Below are 17916 nucleotides of genomic sequence, written 5' to 3' on the forward strand. Positions count from 1 at the left end.
TGTTCTGCTTTTGGGTCCACGTTTTGTTTAACCAGAACATAACAGAAAGAGAAAGAAATTACAATATATCACCCAAACAAATCATAAATCCAGCCTTTAAATCAGGTTAAATATTTGCAAATTATGGTACAATAAGTGTTTCAAATAATGATTAGCCAAACATGTTCATCATAAAATGATCTAACAACTTAGATCAAAGATTATCCATTAACCTTCATGACAATTATTAAACACACCATGATTGCAATCAATAGAGTGATTCAATCAATTCAATAGAGCGATTTAGCCCTAGTATTGTAAGAATAAAACAATACTATAGTGCTGTTTCCTTTCTAACAAAACACCGTTCAGATGTTAATTAGCTAACAAACAACAGAGAGGTTAGATTTAGATTTATTGTTTATAATCTTTAATGGATGATAAAAGTCTGTTTTATCTGGGCTGGCTAGGTGTACTCTTGACCTCAGAAAATTTAGTTTTTATGAGTTAAAGGCTGCCATAAATCAATAAATCTTCAGACATACAGTACATTTGTCATCAACAGAGACCTATTTGTTTCACTTTATTTCATGCACACCTCACCTGCATTAAGACAGACAGATTGCATCTGCATCCATGGACCCACGACGCTGCCCCGGATAAGTGGAAGAAAATGGATACTGTAGGATGGGTGGATCCATTTTTCAAAAGTTATCAGTAAGTAATCATTTCCTTTTATTTGTAGTGTTGTTACTGTTTAAATTTGTTTTGATTTATTCCCTTTATGTTGTTTTTCCTCATAGTAGACTATTTTACCCTCTGAAAGGCACATCACATGTATCACTTGTAAATTGTTGTATAAATAATCATTTAGATGATCATAAAACAACATATTTCAAACCAAAGAAGCAGAATATTACGTTTTGTCATAGCTCATACAGCTCAGTATGACTGACTTGATGAGTTCAGTCAATAATTATCTAGTCTCAGGTCAAGCACAGCCGACCCCAGTTATTGCAATCACTGTTACTTCTCTCAAAAAATATATATAAGGTTCCCATTAATGTCTGATTAATGTCAGTCCATTTTGTTCCAAACTAACTGCCTCCCTGTCTCTCCAGATATTATTCTGGATGTCACATCACTAATCGGGAAAATCCACGACCTAATAGAAAATGCGAAGAACAATAAGGAGCTATACAAGGACATTTCATGTAGACTTGAAAACCTGAAGGGTCTGCTGGGTCCCATCAAGGAAGACCAATCCTCTGATGAAGTGCGCAAAGCTTTGAACAACCTTAAAAGTGTTCTGAATTCAGCTGAGAGGAAGATCAAGAAATTCGACAAAGCATGGAGGGTGTGTCAGGTGTTGAAATCCAGGTCCTACAAGTTAAAGATCGACAGGCTGAACCAACTTCTCTCTAATGCCTACGAGAATCACATTTGAAGCCTAAAAGTAGCTGTATTATACTATAAAGAAGAGCATGCTGCCAACACATCATGACAGGTGCAGTTATTGAGTGTTAACACAATTTTGATAATGGCTCCATAATTTTACCATCAAGTTCAGTAGACACCCATTAAGATTACATTATATACGTAAATTTACATTTATTTTTATGATTAATATCCTACAATTATCCAACTCAATATACTTTAGCCTTCTACTAATAACTGATGATTAAATATTCATATCACTGTTGGTGTGTAGCCTATATGTTTGATTGTACTACTTGGGATTTGCATTGTTCAATTCATTTATAATTAAATAAATACCATGTGCACTTTGCAGGTTGTGGTGTAGTTCAAAACATAACAAAAGGAGGAGGATTTTCTCAAAACATAAAGGAACACTTCATCCTTCAGTTTATCAAAAATATTCAACACATCTGGAGATATGTGGTTTTCACTGGACAGGAAGGGGATGAAAAACTGTAATCTGTAAAGTAACTAAAGCTGTCAGATAAATGCAGTTGAGTAAAAATTACGATATTTACCTCTGAGATGTATAATTGCATTGAGGTGGATGCAGGAATGTGGCTGAATCTACAGCAAAACCCATAAATCTGTGGCTACTGGATACTACAAGAGTTAAAGTATCTCCATATAAAGATAACAAACCTATAAAAGGGTCTTAAACATGCACCTGATGGCTACATACATTATATAAAGCTAACAGCCTGAGGCTAAAGCTTCATGTTCCAGGTGAAAAGTCAGCATTGTCACCATCCTGTTGATCTGTGACATAGAAAGACATAGAAATAAAGAGCTATTTAGCCCTAGTTTTATAGTACAGTGTTATAAGAATAAAAAGGTATTATAATGTTCAGATGTTTGTTTGCCAGCAGGACAACAAGATGGTTAAAGTCTGTTTTGCATTTGAGTTTTATGCCTGTGGCCTGAGGTGCAGACCAGACAGTGGATCACTTTCAGAGCTGCATGAGTTCACACAGTAACTTGAATACAAGCACCAAACACCATGTTGCAGGTTGGTTTAACTCCTCACATTCTTGATCTTTGATTTTCTCATATGACCTGATATATGTTTGATTTCATCACGTGGCACCAAATAAAATTAGAAAAAAATGCTGTGACAGTGACTCTCCGGTCTTGGGTAATGCAGAGTGTAATCTACAAATCCATAATCAATAACAGCTGTGTTGTTCAGTCTAATAACCACAAGATGGTGCTATGAGTCTGAAGAAGTATGGGTTTTGTCCTGCACTAAGTGATCTGTAAAAGACCAAAAGAGAATATGACGATAATTAGTTGTTACAAATCATTAAAAATAGGAAAAATTATAATTATACATTAAAGACAGTTGCCGGTTCAATCCCCTGGACCGGCAGGATAAATCTGGGTGGGGAAAGTGAAAAGCAGTGCTTGCCCCTCCCTCATTACCACCACTGAGGTGCCCTTGAGCAAGGCCCTTAACCCAACCGCTCCAGTGGAGCTGCTCAGTGGCCAGCAGATCAGACTGTCGTTGTACTGGGCAGCTTCCAGGTGTGAATGTGATCAGGGTGTTTCACCACAAGAATTCCAATTGCAACAAATTAGAGGTCGACAATCTGAACCAATGTCTCACTAATGCCACCGAGAGGCTCACTGTGGCTCTGCATGTCTACGAGGAGAAGAAGCTGGCTGAACAGCAGAGAAAGCTTGATAAGAAGAAGAAGAAGCTGAAAAAAATTAAATCACATTCGGAGCGTAGTTGTATCTGTATTATACTATAAAGAAGAGCATGCTGCCAAAGCCTCACGACAGGAGCTGTTATTGAGTGCTAACACCAGTTGATGATCTGTGACATAGAAAGACATGGAAAAAAAGAGCTATTTAGCCCTAGATTTATAGTACAGTGTTATAAGAATAAAAATGTTTTATAATGCTGTTTCCTGTTCAGATGTTTGTTTGCCAGCAGGATAACAAGACAGTTAAAGTCTGTTTTGGGCTGGGTTGGGTGGATGCACACTTAAACCTCATAAAGATATATAGTTTTATTGAGTTTAATGAATGCTATCAATGAGCCAATAAACCTTTAAACATACAGTAATTTTTTCCAATGATCAGAAATGTTCAGATTGTCTCTGAGCTGTGTAACTGCAGCTCTGCAGCCCAACCTGTGATGTTTAGATTCAACTTTACTGTCATTGCACAGAGTGCAGACACCGAGACAACCAAATGCAAATGCAATAAAGTGCAGAGTAATGTACAGAGTAAATACAGAATAAAATATGAGCCTGTTTGTTTAAGAAGATTAAGGTTAAAGATCTCATCTCTGGATCTGTGATGTGTCTGACCTGAGAACATGAATCACGCCCAGAGGAGGGAACGATGATAACTTATCAGACAGATAAGAGAAAATCTGTTTCACTTTCTTCCATTCACACACCTGCATTAAGACACCTGCATCAGCATCCACTTTACAGTAAGTAATGTTTTCCTCTCTATATATTGATATATGAATTAACTTGTGCTCCTGTTTGCACCTTTTGGTGCCGTTTACATTTTGGTTTGGTTAATTACTTTTTAATCGGGTAGCGATTCACAATAAAAGTATAGGTACAGTGCTTGTGTGGGTAAAAATCAGTATAAACTACTCAGTACCAGTGAGAACCAGTTCAATTCAAGCACTGGGGAAACTGGGAATATCCCCTAAAATTGCTGCCAGCATTGGGACTGCTGTACTGCGAAGAAACATACCATCAACAAACAAGTCAGTTCTTAGTCCTTAGTGGAGCAAAAAATATAAAGTTTGTCATGAGAGTGGCGCCAGAGGAAAGGCCACCCTAAAGTACCTGGGTAATGAACGACACAAGGAGGAGGGAAGATAACTTATCAGCCGACCGCATTAGAGGATAACACATAATAGTTTCACTTTCTTTCATGCACACCTCACCTGCATTAAGACAGACAGATTGCATCTGCATCCACTTTACAGAATCCCTACGACTTGGATACGTGGAAAGAAAATGGCTGAAAGTATGGCTGAATATATGGAACCACTTTGCAAACTTCTCAGTAAGTAACCATTTCCTTTCATTGTTTGTGATGTTGTTACTGTTACTGTCACATGTATCACTTGTAAACTGTTATATAAATAATCATTTAGATGATCATAAAACAACATATTTCAAACCAAAGAAGCAGAATATTACGTTTGATCATAGCTCATACAGCTCAGTATGACTGACTTGATGAGTTCAATCAATAATTATCTTGTCTCAGGTCAAGCACAGCCGACCCCAGTTATTGCAATCACTGTTATTCCCCTAAAAAAACATAGTTCCCATTAATGTCTGATTAATGTCAGTCAATTTTGTTCCAAACTAACTGCCTCCCTGTCTCTCCAGATACGATCTCGGATGGCTTATCAGCATTGCGCTCAATCCTCAGCCTATTTGAAACTGGGAAGGACAAAGATGAGCTAAAAAAGCAAATTTTGTGTAGACTCGAAACCCTGAATAATCTGCTGGATTCCATCAAGGAAGACCATCCCTCTGATGAAGTGCACAAAGCTTTGAAGAACCTTAAAGGGGCTATGAATTCAGCTGAGCAGATGATCAAGAATCCCAGTTGCAACCAGTCACAGGTCGAAGAGCTGAACCAACGTCTCACTAATGCCTACGAGAGGCTCACTGTGGCTCTGCATGTCTACCACGAGAAGCAGCGGGCTGAACAGCAGAAGAAATCCTCTTTCTGTATTATACTATAAAGAAGAGCATGCTGCCAACACCTCATGACAGGAGCAGTTATTGAGTGTGTAATGGCAATTTTCATATATGCAGTTAACACTGTACCTTTAGACAATCTCAGGGCCTCACATGTTCAACTTCGTCACCATAAGACAGTGACCTGACATTTTAGTTCTCTGTAACTGCAAACAACAGATTGCTGAAATACTTGTTATGTCTTCTGATGCTCTGTTGTCTGCTGTGTGCTGATGCATTGATACACTTTCTATCCTTCTCTTCTTTTCTTCTTTGCACTTATCTGTGTGTTATGCTTTAGTATGTATAAATAATGACTACTCTTTGTAATCGGGGCTCACTTGCCACAGTCCACTCAGGTGGCTGTGCTCGTGAGTCCATCTGCAGATGCTTTTCTTATTAATACATGCTTTTTTATTAAATCTACTTGAAAGACAAGTTGTTACCTTGGTTTGTGTCTTGTTTTAACAGAAACTGCCAACACAATTGTTAACACAATTTTGATAATGGCTCCATAATTTTACCATCAAGTTCAGTAGTCACCCATTAAGATTACATTATATACGTAAATTTACATATATTTTTATGATTAATATCCTACAATTATCCAACTCTATATACTTTAGCCTTCTACTAATAACTGATGATTAAATATTCATATCACTGTTGGTGTGTAGCCTATATATTTGATTGTAGTACTTGGGATTTGCATTGTTCAATTAATTTACAATTAAATAAATACCATGTGCACTGTGCAGGTTGTGGTGTAGTTCAAAACATAACAAAAGGAGGAGGATTTTCTCAAAACATAAAGGAACACTTCATCCTTCAGTTTATCACAAACATTCAACACATCTGGAGATACGTGGTTTTCACTGGACAGGAAGGGGATGAAAAACTGTAATCTGTAAAGTAACTAAAGCTGTCAGATAAACGCAGTTGAGTAAAAATTACGATATTTACCTCTGAGATGTATAATTGCATTGAGGTGGATGCAGGAATGTGGCTGAATCTACAGTAAAACCCATAAATCTCTGGCTACTGGATACTACAAGAGTTAAAGTATCTCCATATAAAAATAACAAACCTTTAAAAGGGTCTTAAACATGCACCTGATGGCTACATACATTATATAATGCTGAAAGTCTGAGGCTAAAGCTTCATGTTCCAGGTGAAAAGTCAGCATTGTCACCATCCTGTTGATCTGTGACATAGAAAGACATAGAAATAAAGAGCTATTTAGCCCTAGTTTTATAGTACAGTGTTATAAGAATAAAAAGGTATTATAATGTTCAGATGTTTGTTTGCCAGCAGGACAACAAGATGGTTAAAGTCTGTTTTGCATTTGAGTTTTATGCCTGTGGCCTGAGGTGCAGACCAGACAGTGGATCACTTTCAGAGCTGCATGAGTTCACACAGTAACTTGAATACAAGCACCAAACACCATGTTGCAGGTTGGTTTAACTCCTCACATTCTTGATCTTTGATTTTCTCATATGACCTGATATATGTTTGATTTCATCACGTGGCACCAAATAAAATTAGAAAAAAATGCTGTGACAGTGACTCTCCGGTCTTGGGTAATGCAGAGTGTAATCTACAAATCCATAATCAATAACAGCTGTGTTGTTCAGTCTAATAACCACAAGATGGTGCTATGAGTCTGAAGAAGTATGGGTTTTGTCCTGCACTAAGTGATCTGTAAAAGACCAAAAGAGAATATGACGATAATTAGTTGTTACAAATCATTAAAAATAGGAAAAATTATAATTATACATTAAAGACAGTTGCCGGTTCAATCCCCTGGACCGGCAGGATAAATCTGGGTGGGGAAAGTGAAAAGCAGTGCTTGCCCCTCCCTCATTACCACCACTGAGGTGCCCTTGAGCAAGGCCCTTAACCCAACCGCTCCAGTGGAGCTGCTCAGTGGCCAGCAGATCAGACTGTCGTTGTACTGGGCAGCTTCCAGGTGTGAATGTGATCAGGGTGTTTCACCACAAGAATTCCAATTGCAACAAATTAGAGGTCGACAATCTGAACCAATGTCTCACTAATGCCACCGAGAGGCTCACTGTGGCTCTGCATGTCTACGAGGAGAAGAAGCTGGCTGAACAGCAGAGAAAGCTTGATAAGAAGAAGAAGAAGCTGAAAAAAATTAAATCACATTCGGAGCGTAGTTGTATCTGTATTATACTATAAAGAAGAGCATGCTGCCAAAGCCTCACGACAGGAGCTGTTATTGAGTGCTAACACCAGTTGATGATCTGTGACATAGAAAGACATGGAAAAAAAGAGCTATTTAGCCCTAGATTTATAGTACAGTGTTATAAGAATAAAAATGTTTTATAATGCTGTTTCCTGTTCAGATGTTTGTTTGCCAGCAGGATAACAAGACAGTTAAAGTCTGTTTTGGGCTGGGTTGGGTGGATGCACACTTAAACCTCATAAAGATATATAGTTTTATTGAGTTTAATGAATGCTATCAATGAGCCAATAAACCTTTAAACATACAGTAATTTTTTCCAATGATCAGAAATGTTCAGATTGTCTCTGAGCTGTGTAACTGCAGCTCTGCAGCCCAACCTGTGCTGTTTAGATTCAACTTTACTGTCATTGCACAGAGTGCAGACACCGAGACAACCAAATGCAAATGCAATAAAGTGCAGAGTAATGTACAGAGTAAATACAGAATAAAATATGAGCCTGTTTGTTTAAGAAGATTAAGGTTAAAGATCTCATCTCTGGATCTGTGATGTGTCTGACCTGAGAACATGAATCACGCCCAGAGGAGGGAACGATGATAACTTATCAGACAGATAAGAGAAAATCTGTTTCACTTTCTTCCATTCACACACCTGCATTAAGACACCTGCATCAGCATCCACTTTACAGTAAGTAATGTTTTCCTCTCTATATATTGATATATGAATTAACTTGTGCTCCTGTTTGCACCTTTTGGTGCCGTTTACATTTTGGTTTGGTTAATTACTTTTTAATCGGGTAGCGATTCACAATAAAAGTATAGGTACAGTGCTTGTGTGGGTAAAAATCAGTATAAACTACTCAGTACCAGTGAGAACCAGTTCAATTCAAGCACTGGGGAAACTGGGAATATCCCCTAAAATTGCTGCCAGCATTGGGACTGCTGTACTGCGAAGAAACATACCATCAACAAACAAGTCAGTTCTTAGTCCTTAGTGGAGCAAAAAATATAAAGTTTGTCATGAGAGTGGCGCCAGAGGAAAGGCCACCCTAAAGTACCTGGGTAATGAACGACACAAGGAGGAGGGAAGATAACTTATCAGCCGACCGCATTAGAGGATAACACATAATAGTTTCACTTTCTTTCATGCACACCTCACCTGCATTAAGACAGACAGATTGCATCTGCATCCACTTTACAGAATCCCTACGACTTGGATACGTGGAAAGAAAATGGCTGAAAGTATGGCTGAATATATGGAACCACTTTGCAAACTTCTCAGTAAGTAACCATTTCCTTTCATTGTTTGTGATGTTGTTACTGTTACTGTCACATGTATCACTTGTAAACTGTTATATAAATAATCATTTAGATGATCATAAAACAACATATTTCAAACCAAAGAAGCAGAATATTACGTTTGATCATAGCTCATACAGCTCAGTATGACTGACTTGATGAGTTCAGTCAATAATTATCTTGTCTCAGGTCAAGCACAGCCGACCCCAGTTATTGCAATCACTGTTATTCCCCTAAAAAAACATAGTTCCCATTAATGTCTGATTAATGTCAGTCAATTTTGTTCCAAACTAACTGCCTCCCTGTCTCTCCAGATACGATCTCGGATGGCTTATCAGCATTGCGCTCAATCCTCAGCCTATTTGAAACTGGGAAGGACAAAGATGAGCTAAAAAAGCAAATTTTGAGTAGACTCGAAACCCTGAATAATCTGCTGGATTCCATCAAGGAAGACCATCCCTCTGATGAAGTGCACAAAGCTTTGAAGAACCTTAAAGGGGCTATGAATTCAGCTGAGCAGATGATCAAGAATCCCAGTTGCAACCAGCCACAGGTCGAAGAGCTGAACCAACGTCTCACTAATGCCTACGAGAGGCTCACTGTGGCTCTGCATGTCTACCACGAGAAGCAGCGGGCTGAACAGCAGAAGAAATCCTCTTTCTGTATTATACTATAAAGAAGAGCATGCTGCCAACACCTCATGACAGGAGCAGTTATTGAGTGTGTAATGGCAATTTTCATATATGCAGTTAACACTGTACCTTTAGACAATCTCAGGGCCTCACATGTTCAACTTCGTCACCATAAGACAGTGACCTGACATTTTAGTTCTCTGTAACTGCAAACAACAGATTGCTGAAATACTTGTTATGTCTTCTGATGCTCTGTTGTCTGCTGTGTGCTGATGCATTGATACACTTTCTATCCTTCTCTTCTTTTCTTCTTTGCACTTATCTGTGTGTTATGCTTTAGTATGTATAAATAATGACTACTCTTTGTAATCGGGGCTCACTTGCCACAGTCCACTCAGGTGGCTGTGCTCGTGAGTCCATCTGCAGATGCTTTTCTTATTAATACATGCTTTTTTATTAAATCTACTTGAAAGACAAGTTGTTACCTTGGTTTGTGTCTTGTTTTAACAGAAACTGCCAACACAATTGTTAACACAATTTTGATAATGGCTCCATAATTTTACCATCAAGTTCAGTAGTCACCCATTAAGATTACATTATATATGTAAATTTACATATATTTTTATGATTAATATCCTACAATTATCCAACTCTATATACTTTAGCCTTCTACTAATAACTGATGATTAAATATTCATATCACTGTTGGTGTGTAGCCTATATATTTGATTGTAGTACTTGGGATTTGCATTGTTCAATTAATTTACAATTAAATAAATACCATGTGCACTGTGCAGGTTGTGGTGTAGTTCAAAACATAACAAAAGGAGGAGGATTTTCTCAAAACATAAAGGAACACTTCATCCTTCAGTTTATCACAAACATTCAACACATCTGGAGATACGTGGTTTTCACTGGACAGGAAGGGGATGAAAAACTGTAATCTGTAAAGTAACTAAAGCTGTCAGATAAACGCAGTTGAGTAAAAATTACGATATTTACCTCTGAGATGTATAATTGCATTGAGGTGGATGCAGGAATGTGGCTGAATCTACAGTAAAACCCATAAATCTCTGGCTACTGGATACTACAAGAGTTAAAGTATCTCCATATAAAAATAACAAACCTTTAAAAGGGTCTTAAACATGCACCTGATGGCTACATACATTATATAATGCTGAAAGTCTGAGGCTAAAGCTTCATGTTCCAGGTGAAAAGTCAGCATTGTCACCATCCTGTTGATCTGTGACATAGAAAGACATAGAAATAAAGAGCTATTTAGCCCTAGTTTTGTAGTACAGTGTTATAAGAATAAAAAGGTATTATAATGTTCAGATGTTTGTTTGCCAGCAGGACAACAAGATGGTTAAAGTCTGTTTTGCATTTGAGTTTTATGCCTGTGGCCTGAGGTGCAGACCAGACAGTGGATCACTTTCAGAGCTGCATGAGTTCACACAGTAACTTGAATACAAGCACCAAACTCCATGTTGCAGGTTGGTTTAACTCCTCACATTCTTGATCTTTGATTTTCTCATATGACCTGATATATGTTTGATTTCATCACGTGGCACCAAATAAAATTAGAAAAAAATGCTGTGACAGTGACTCTCTGGTCTTGGGTAATGCAGAGTGTAATCTACAAGTCCATAATCAATAATAACAGCTGTGTTGTTCAGTCTAATGACCACAAGATGGTGCTATGAGTCTGAAGAAGTATGGGTCTTGTCCTGCACTAAGTGATCTGTAAAAGACCAAAAGAGAATATGACGATAATTAGTTGTTACAGATCATTAAAAATAAGGAAAATTATAATTATACATTAAAGACAGTTAATGTATGATGTGAAGTAGATGTTGAAATTGAATATTTTATCACAGATGTGTTCCGGAGGTCAAAAATCAGTCTCCACAGTCAAGTATTGAAGTTACTGGTTTCTCCTTTAATAAAGAAAAAGTTATTTGTAACATGTTTTAACAAGAAGATATTGTTCTCTATGCATACACTTCATGAGTCATCACCTTTCATCACCTTTTTAAAATGACAATATTAATTAGCATTTTGTATACACACCACCATGAAACCGAGTGTCACTAGTATTTTCATTACAAAAAAATAATAAAGTGCTTCACATAGAAATAATAATAAAAAAAACAATAGTTAATATATTGTATATGAACAGAGTTGACTTATTTGTCTCGTAAATTCCACACTTAAGAAACGCCACTTCTGTAGTTATTCAAACCCAAACATTGACTTATTTGTCATGTTACTTCAGTACTTAAGAAACGCCACTTCTGTAGTCATTTTAACCCAAACCTAAACCTAACCAAGTAGTTTGGTTGCCTACACCTAACAAATTGACACGTTGCTGGACAATTGCGGAACGGATGAAAAATTAGGAATAACTATTTATAGGATATATACCAACCGTTCTATGAGGATAAGTTTGCATGGAAAAAGGTCTTTCTCTCTCCCATCCCTCTTTGCCTTCACATATCACCGAAAAAAATTGTTTAACATTGTTAAAACAGGTGTATTTGGTGTTTGGGCCATCATGCTCACGGCAGGACTGGAGACAATGGTGGTGGTGGAGAAAGGGCTGGGGGACATGGAGCTAGACATTGTCATGGAGGGCGTCATGTAGTAGAAAGATGTGGGAGATGTGGGGTTGGACATTGTCATGGTGGGCATGTTGTAGTAGAAAGATGTTGGAGTTGTTGGGTTAGACATTGTCATGATGGGCATGTTGTTTTGGAAAGGAAAAGGGGTTGTGGGGCTAGACATTGTCACGGTGGGCATGTTGTTTTGGAAAGGATTAGGGGTTGTGGGGCTAGACATTGTCTCTGTGGGCGTGGTGCTAGGTTCGAACATTGGGGCTGATGGTCTAGTATGAGGCCGTCTCCTTTCTGTTACAGCCTCATACACTCTGTGCAGCGTGTCCCCCGTCTCAATGAGTAGAGCTGATTGCAGTACCTGGAGGTTATCAGTGAGATTTTTGTCCACTCTCCGGAACTTCTCTTCATTGCTGCCGGACTTCCAGAAGCCCTTAAAAGCATTAGTTTTGGAAAATTTCGCCATTAGCTCCTGTGCAGATTGCAGAGTGCTGCAGAGATCCCTCAGGGCGTTATTCACAGTGGCAGATATTCGGCGCGACCCTCTTTTCTTGATGGTAAGAACTTGTTCCTCCAGTGCTTTCACTCTCTGGGCAACTTGTTGGCAGCGCTCCTTGTTGGCCTTTGCATTCATGGCCATCTTGATGAGTGTTGCACATAGGTTCAAGGCCATATCCACTAGGAACATGTATGGTTCTATGTGTTCCATGTTCAGCTGTAGAGACAGAGTGAAATGGAGTGATGCCACAGTGAAGTGAACTAAACTGAGCTGAACTCAACTGAAGCAAACAAAACCGCATCATCTCAAACAGCCAGATACAGCTAGCTTGTTTCCCTTCATTATTCAGCCTGACATTAATAATCAACACGGAAGCTGCAGTAGTGGTTGCTCAGAGCAATTAACTTCAACCTGCAAAACCTGATTTCTTTTAGCTGCTTAGTTTTAGTTTGTGAACAGCTGATGAATATAAGTCCAATATTCTCTCTCTTTTAGCTCTGTTTTTGGTCTCCACCAACTCCTGAGGGAAATATCTGTCTCTTTAACTGATAAATGCTCCACTATGTTCACCAGCTGGTCTCTATCTAACTAAGAAGTAACTGAGAGGTTTTAATTAAGTAAAAGTAGCAATACCACATCATAAAAATACTCCATTGTAAGTAAAAGTCATGCATTCAACATTTTTACTTGTGTAAAAGTACAGATATGATATCGTGTTGACCATCACAAAAAATTGTAAATTCGTGTCTATGTGTACAAATTACATAATACGTTGAATTTCATAACTATTTCATGAACTGCTGTGCCATTGGGCTGGTATTTCCCACCTGAATGTAGTGGAATAGAAGTATGAATTAGCATAAGATCTATAAAGTCAACTACTTGTACTTGTACTTAAGTATAGTAGTTGAGTAAATTCATGAAGTGGATTCAAACACATTCAGTCTGAACTGATCTCGGTCATTTCCCAGAATTGATTCACGGTCAGTTCTGGGAAATGACAGAGAGTGGGCGGAGTTGAGCAAATGCAAATGTTACTTACCTCCGTTGCACTTTTGTTCACTGACTTTAAAAACTGTCTATGAAGCGCTTAAAGAAAAGAGAAAACAGTTTTCACCTTTGGTCACATTTTTCTCACCACTGTATTAACACAACATGGCTTAACATCCACTAACATCATGCCTGTAACACCTGTCTCAAACACATTTCCTGTTGGTGCAGTATGAATCTACCATTACATAATATGTGCATAGCTTTCTGTTGAACAGTCCATGACATGTATCATAGCTGTCCACTGAAAACCACATACATTATCTCCAAATTTGGGCATTTTTAAAAGTTTTAGATAAACAAGGATTTAAGGAAAGTGCCCATATGAACGTCTAAACAGGTGTTGCCTGCTGTAATCATTCCTCCTGTTCATAGTGGCCATCAAAAGATCCATAAAAATAAGTTAATATGAGGCTTTAGCAGTCGGAGTTAGATAAATCTTCTAAAATTACAGTCTTTTTAGTACCAAATTCTCTCTTTGTATTTCTGTCACTTCACCACAGTTCAATAAGGAAACACATTGAGTTGAATTTGGTACTAAAATACTGTAACTTTGGGGAAATAATTTGTGCACAGAATGAAGATGTGGATTTTGCCCCCCCATCACTTACATTGACATTGCGTTAGAAATTATTTTTTTAATCGCAACGAGAGAAATAATTAAAGCAAGCGAAACCAGTTTAAATGTTCATATGGCCACCTGACTATTGTTTTAAGACAGACTTTAAATTATATTATTCCGTAAACAAAATAAACAATTTAAAAACTATGAAAACTATGAAAAAATTGACACTTTAGAGATTTTCACAGGACAGCAGTGATAATGTAAGATCTCATGAAGGAGCAGAGTTTTAAAAGGTTGTTTACCTGTTGACAAGCCGCCTGCAAGTGTGCAAGTTGGAGAAAATTAAAGTACATGGAATTTTAGCACTTGTTGTTCTTGGGTGTTGTCCTGAAACGTTCTTAGCATCTATGACGCCGTGCCAACACAGCACCACAGAAACAAACAAGTATTTATTTGTTAAACCTGCTCATCCTGTTACAGGCTCTAAGAGTTGAAGCCCACTGCTACCAATCCCATGTGGAAACGACATTTTGGGGAATAGACTTATTAGCTTTCTGGCAGAGAATGAGCGGAGAAGATCGATACCACCCAGTAAATATGAAGCCAGTTAGCTTAGCTTGGCATAAAGACCGGAAACAGAGGGAAACCATTGGTGGAAGAAGTATTCAGACAAGGGCTGCACAATTAATCAATTTGATCAAAATCGCAATATGGGCGACTGACATTTTCAAATCGCAGCATGAAGAGGAAATCACAATATTTGTCAAAGGCGAAATACTATTTTAAATTAAATATTGTGGTGCTGCAGAGATGTCCTGGCCTTCGTATCATATTCTACAGGCTTAAGAAAACATCTTTGTTTGTGCAGATCACTGCAAAAATCACACTATAAACAATTTTAATATGTTTTTCAATGGAAATGAGAATTATTATGTAAAATTCTCTCTAATGTTGCAAATCATATTGCAATTGCAATATCAGTCAAAATAATCGCAATTAGATATTTTTTCAAAATCCTGCAGGCCTAGAGCCTTTACAAGTAAAAGTACCGATACAACAATGTAAATATTACAAGTAAAAGTCTTACATTTAAAATTCTACCTAAGTAAAAGAACAAAAGAATCATAAACAAAATGCACTTAACGTATCAAAATTAAAAGTACTGTCTGCAGTAGAATGGCCCTTAATTGGCACATTATTATATATTACATGATAGATTGTAAATACTGAAGCATTTTTTATCTGTTCAAAATGTACCTTAAAGGGAGATTTGTCAAGTATTTAATACTCTTGTCAACATGGGAGTGGGCAAATATGCTGCTTTATGTAAATGTATGTATATATTTATTATTGGAAATCATAAACAACACGAAACAATGTAGAATATTGTCCAGAAACCCTCACAGGTACTGCATTTAGCATAAAAAAAATATGCTCAAATCATAACATGGCAAACTGCAGCCCAACAGGCAACAACAGCTGTCAGTGTGTCAGTGTGCCTTGACTATGACTTGCCCCAAACTGCATGTGATTATCATAAAGTGGGCATGTCTGTAAAGGGGAGACTCGTGGGTACCTATAGAACCCATTTTCATTCACATATCTGGAGGTCAGAAGTCAAGGGACCCCTTCGAAAATGGCCAAGCCAGTTTTTCCTCGCCAAAATTTAGCGTAAGTTTGCAGCGTAATTTAAACTCCTTCACAACAAGCTAGTATGACATGGTTGGTACCAATGGATTCCTTAGGTTTTGTAGTTCTCTAGCTTTAAAACTGAGTCCACTACAACCTAAAAATCGCAAGTTGGGTTAAAGAAATTAGTGGCGTAAAACAAATTTGCGTTAACATGTTATTATCGCGTTAACTTTGACAGCCCCAATATATAAGGAGAAGAATGAGAAGAAGAAGAAGAAGAATATTTTGTTGGGGGGTTCTTGTCTCCAGGGGGCTACACCACTAGATGTCTTTCTCCGGCCCATCCCTCTTAGTCCCCACACATCGCTGAAATATTTTAACAATACACTTTTTAAAGCGTGTTTCCTTTGTTTAGGGGAAAAAAGAGTTGTTGTTGACCACATACGTTCTTACAACAGATGTATTTGGTGGTAGAAAAGTCATCGGGGCAAAAGATCTGGTGAGAGGCATGGAGGCCACGGTGCACGGTGCTTGCACCGGGGCCATGAGGTGTAAGACAGGCCTGGGGGCTATGGTGGAGGAGATAACAATGGGGGGCACTGTAGCAAGGGCAGGCCTGGAGACAATGGTGGTGGAGAAAGGCATGGGGGCCATGGGTCTAAGTAGAGGCATGGGGGACATGATGTAGGGGACGGGTATTGGAGTTGTGGGGATAGACATTGGCATGGGGGGCATGGTGGGGAGGGGCATAGGGGTTGTGGGGATAGAGTAGGCTAGACTACTAGGGCTAGTAAGAGGCTGCCCACTGCAATACTCTCCATCTGGTCTCTTTCCTGAAACAGTTTCATACACTTTGCGCAGCATGTTGCCATGCTCGATCTGCAGGGCCCCAGACAGGACCTGGAAGTTATCAGTGAGTCTTTCGTTCAGCTTGCAGAACTTGTCTTCATGGCTGCTGGACTTCAGGAAGCTCATAGCCGGATTAGTTCGGGAGTATCTGACAATCAGCCCCTTGGCAGAGGCCAGAGTGGTGCAGAGTTCCCTCAGAGCATTCTCCACAACAGCAGAGATCTGGCCCGGGTCTCTTTGTTTGATGGTGAGAAGCAGTTCCTCCAGTGATTTCACTCTCTGAGCGACTCGTTGGCAGCGCTCCTTGTTGGCCTTCACATTCATAGCCATCTTGATGAGTGCTGAACATAGGTTCAAGGCCATATCCACTAGGGACAGGTATGTTTCTACTTTATCCATGTTCAGCTGTTGAGAGAGAGAGGCAGTTAGCTTGGAATGAAATGGAAAAGTGAAGTGACCAGACTGAACTCAACTGAGCTGAACTAAAGCGCAAGTTCCACAACTGACCTGAGCTGAAATTAATTAGTGAATTCAATATAAACTTAGTCTCTTTGAATCTCAGTAGAGCGCCCAGTATTGTTTCCATGTGAGGAGAAACAAACTGCTTGAGGATTCATTTTGGCCGCAAGCCATTTGAGGCAGTTCCAAGTCATGCCTCAAGTCAGATCTAAAGCCCTGTTTCCACCGCAGGAACTTTCCCCCGGAACTAAGAACCTTTTGAGGAACACATTGTGTTTCGACTGCAGGGACCAGGGTCTAAATTAAGTTCTGGGGACATTTAATAGGGCCTTTTTACCCCCAAAAAGGGGGTAACTTTTGGGGCGAAGTTTGCAGGGATGACCATCGCTGATTGGTGAAACACACACACACAGCGCACTGCTTCAACGACTTCAACTTGTGTACCACTTCATTCATAAACAAGGAAGTACTCTACTATTGATCAAGCTCCCAGGAAGAGTGCCGGACTTTGATGCAAATTTCATAGTGGCCAAACAGTGGTAATAAAATCTGTGTCTGTCACGTGATGCCACTGGGCCCAAAAATACTTTTTCCCATAGACGCAAAGAGACGTCTGTAACTCAGAGGATAATTTATTTTGAGGTGAATCAACTTCCCAGTACGAACAAATCATTAGGTCCTAAAAGTTGAAAAATGCACTAACAGCTGAATACAGATTTTACTTCCTTACTTCCTCTGTTCATGTGAATGAGACCCAGACCGAGGCTGGACCGAGGGCTGGGAGTTAAAGGAAACGCTACTGCGCCCACTCTATGGGCCCAATGTCAAACTAGGGGGCGCTGATCAAATATGAATCAAGATTCTGTTACTGAGATGCCTATTTCTCTCCTCAAATGTTTTCAGAAACATCTTGTAGTGTACTGTTTAGCT

General features: G+C 38.8%; 1 long non-coding RNA gene across 1 annotated transcript; it reads right to left on the reverse strand.

The window, feature by feature from the left end:
• Positions 1-11238: 11238 nt before the first annotated feature.
• On the reverse strand, positions 11239-15636 carry LOC141767096 (uncharacterized). Its single transcript, XR_012593772.1, has 3 exons — positions 14349-15636; positions 13474-13520; positions 11239-12647 (listed from the first exon to the last, which is right to left on the reverse strand). It is a non-coding gene; the product is annotated as an uncharacterized LOC141767096 (long non-coding RNA).
• Positions 15637-17916: the final 2280 nt, after the last annotated feature.

Source organism: Sebastes fasciatus, chromosome 4 (assembly GCF_043250625.1).
Source record: "Sebastes fasciatus isolate fSebFas1 chromosome 4, fSebFas1.pri, whole genome shotgun sequence".
NCBI classification, from domain to species: Eukaryota; Metazoa; Chordata; class Actinopteri; order Perciformes; family Sebastidae; genus Sebastes; species Sebastes fasciatus.